The following is a 4,268-nucleotide window of genomic DNA, read 5'->3' as shown; positions in this document are numbered from 1 at the left end:
GATAAATACTTTCGAGTCCCGGATATGAAAACACTATTTAGCTACTTGAAAGAAATCGATCTATTTGATAGACTTTGATGTCTTTGACTTTCTATTTATATCACAAAATTGACATAATCTATTCGTACATATATATTTTACCATTTTTAACCAACATTTTTATCATAATGATCTAAACATACAATTCGAATGTTTTTTAAAATGACAAATTTTATCTGATTTTAACGTTAAAAATAGGAAAATACGATAGTATATTGTTTGGCCCTAAATGACCCTAGTTGTCGATGGGCCGTAAAACATAAACAAACAAACCGAAGAGGGGAAATAGAGGTACTGCTTTTAAATCGCTACTCGTCATCAAGTTATGAATGGATTTGACCCTAATTTGGTCAGAAGCATCCTTGGGGGAAGGGGAACAGACTTTGCATAATTGGTGGCTCTGACACCCAAAGGGCCGAAGGGACGGGCTCAATAGGGGAAATAAATGTAATTCATCTAAACCTCTACTAGTCGTAAAGTGATGAAAGCATATTCTCTGGAACTGTTGGTTATTGAGAAGTCGTTTAAAGATTTTAGCCTTTTTGACTCCTGTGACCTTGAATGAAGGTCAAGGTCATTCATTTGAATAAACTAGGTAGCCCTTTACCCCAGTATGCTACAGGCCAAATATTAGGTATCTGGGACTGTTGGTTATTGAGAAGAAGTCGTTTAAAGATTTTAGCCTTTTTGACTCCTGTGACCTTGAATGAAGGTCAAGGTCATTCATTTGAACAAACTAGGTAGCCCTTTACCCCAGCATGCTACAGACCAAATATCAACTCCCTGTGATTCTTGTTTTTTGAGAAGTTGTTTAAAATTTTTAGCCTTTTCGGCCCCTGTGACCTTGAATGAAGGTCAAGGTCATTCATTTGAACAAACTAGGTAGCCCTTTACCCAAGCATGCTACAGACCCAAGATCAACTCCCTGGGACTCTTGGTTATTGAGAAGAAGTCGTTTAATTTTTTTTAGCATATTTGACCCCTGTGACCTTGAATGAAAGTCAAGGTCATTCATTTGAACATACTTGGTAGCCCTTCACCCCAGCATGCTACAGGCCCAATATTAGGTCTCTGGGCCTTTTGGTTATTGAGAAGAAGGTCCTTGAATGGAAAAGTTGACGCCGGACGGACGACGGACGGCGGACGCCGCGCCACGGCATAAGCCCTTCGGGCAGGTGAGCTAAAAACTAAGAACTTAATATCAATTCCCAATTGTCATTTTAGAATATTCAACAAATACTTTTAAAATCATATTTCAAATGAATGAATCCGTCAGAACCTAATACCAACCCAAAATGGGAGTTAAATTTATTCAGTGTATACCTTTTAAAACCATAATACTTCAAAGAAAATTCAGCAAGTCTTCTAATCTATTTTTTCTTACTAGAATGGGAGGAACAAATGGAATGTTGGATCCAGAGTCAAATTTCAACAACCTGAAGACTACTTGTCCTAAATACATATTTAAAGCAGCAAAAGTTCAAAGAATACAATCAATTATAACTTAAATGTCATTGAATAAAAATTTTCTTATTTTTCAATAATAAGACTTAATATAAAATAATTATTTTTGAATTAAAAAAGTATTTACCAAAATTTATCAAAATAAATAAAAAACAGTCTAACTGGTTGTTTGTTCTGCGTTCCTCTCAGCCACAATGTGAAAGTAGGTCGCCAATTGATGATAACCATCCTTAGAAATGTCCATTGTCTGGTCAAATCAAAACTTTTTTGACCGGTAGAAAATCCCCTCTTTACGATACACCGATGTCCGTCGATATTACGGGATTGGACCAAATCCACAGCTGCTACATGTACCTTCGAACAAGCAACAACGACTATAACCATCAAACATGCTAAGCCTAACCCTGTCATGCTTGTGTTTACTTTTTTCCTATAGCGAGATTATCGGATATCCTCACGCATAATGTTCGACGAGTTCCGAATGAAGAATAAATTTAATTGCGCAGTTATCAGAAGAGTCATTTTAAAGGTAAAAATATTATTTTAACGTAAAAGGCTATGTCATCACATTAAAAGTTGGTATCGTTTTCACTGTAAAAGTTGAGCTGAACATGGTATAATGTAGTATGACCTAGTAGACTAAACACCATTGTAAGCCTTAGTAGTTTAAGGGGCGTAACTCCTTCGAAATTACGCAATACATTCACAGTTTTTAATTGATTTTATTATTTTTTCCTGAAGTCGTTTAATCAATTTTAGATCACGTGAAAATAGGTTAGATAAACAAAAAGGTAAGAACCTATACATCTTTAGAGTATGATTTTATTATATAAATAAAACTATACTCTGATGGTTAAAATTAAAATTCTAAAAATAAAACAAAACACTGCGCATGTGGGTTAATGTTGCGTCCCATTTCGTTGCTCATTAGTGTATTCATGTAAAATACACATTATTGTACATTGTTGCAACTTGTACATTCCGATGACGTCACATTATTTACAGATCCCGCGTTGTGTCTGCACTGCCGGACACGAAAGCTTCATTCTGTGTTTATTTTGTGTTTTTGTTGGTTTTCTTTTATTTCATTTGATCAGATATGTTAAAACAACCTCAATAAATATGAGTTGTGATTGTAGTTTTAAGAAAAAAACGGCATGTTGCGCAAAAGACTTCAACTTTCACTTTGTCAGTGCATTCGTGATCGCGGCTTAGATCGGCTGCCATGGCAACGACGAGGACGGTGGTTTTACCACAGTGTCGAATCTACAAACTTGTTTGTACAACCGAAAACTTCTAACTATACAGTATGTCTTTGGAAATCATCTGTCAATAATTAATTGAATTAATTACGATCCATTCCATTCGTTTATCAACGTTTGTTCGTTTCTATGTGCCGATTTCGATACTTAAAACAGTGAACAGTTCCAATATTGAAGCGTGAACATTAACACTTGTTCTATAAATCGTCCTAGAGCACCCTACTACCCAAAATTGATACTTATGAAACAGACAAGAGCGTAAAGGTAATTGTACGAGAACAACGAAAAGTGCTGTACATTCTTTCGAAAAAAGACTAACATCGTCAAAATTATTAAAAAAATAGTCAATTAATCGGCAATTCGTCAATTAATACCAGTTTATAACGCCGTTATGTAACCGTACGTGAATAAATAGAAGAATGTACAGCACTTTTACTCGGTTTCTTAGTACGATGAACAAGTGTATCATGTTTGTTTGTACGGCAGAATACGTTAGTTGGGTGCTCTAGCCATATTTACCGACCAAGTGTTAATGTAGTCCTTCGTGCCGGTCACGTGACCACGCGACAATACGAGGACCGACGAAAACATCCCGATAAGGACGTTGGACACCTAACATTAAAATCCGGTCAAGGAAACAAACAGAACTGACGGGGAAATTGTTAAAAACATCACGATTTTAGTTCTTTTTAATTATATATGCAACATTAACCAACATGCGTAAATATTAGTTTGGTATGGCCTAAGTTTATGGTGTAGCCTAAGTTTATGTAGTCGGACACCATATAAAAATTAAAACGCCTTGTCAGTGGTCAATAAACTGTATTCGGTTATGACAAAGTCATCCACCCAAAGTGGATGTAGTTATACCACCTATTTAAAAATTCAAATGTGAAGCTGTCCAATGAAATTTTGACAGACTACACCCAAACCGTTGCTTAAAAGTTACCGTCAACATACAAAACGCGCACTTTCAGCAAACATCTCAGACTGAAATACTGTCTTTGTTGAAAATATAAAAGTTGAGGATGGAAATGTATAGTAAAGTGTCAGTAGTCTTCTACCAGAAAGGGTGGAAACTTGAAAGCAAAGTTACACCGAAAGTAAAGGTAAACATGTTTAATACTTGTACATTTACTTTTAAAATATATTTCATTTTTTTTCATTTAATGTTTACATACTTATGTTTTTACGATGGTGGGCTATTCAAATCGCCCTGCGTCCGTGGTCCGTCCCTCCGTCCAAATTGACTTCTTCTTCATAACCACACATCAGAATTTGACCAAATTTGGTCATAAGCATTCCTATGGGTAGGGGACTCAGAATGGTACAAATGATGGGGCTGACCCCCTGGGGCGGGGCCAAAAGGGGTCATTTTTGCGCTATTGATATAAACGACTTCTTCTCTGAAACCAAGCAATGGCTATCACTCATATTTGCCTGGTAGCATCACTATGGGGTGGGGATTCCAAATTGTACAAATGAAGGAGTTGACCCCCCAGG

Source organism: Pecten maximus, chromosome 17, assembly GCF_902652985.1.
Source record: "Pecten maximus chromosome 17, xPecMax1.1, whole genome shotgun sequence".
NCBI classification, from domain to species: Eukaryota; Metazoa; Mollusca; class Bivalvia; order Pectinida; family Pectinidae; genus Pecten; species Pecten maximus.
Note: the sequence above shows the minus strand (reverse complement) of the source record.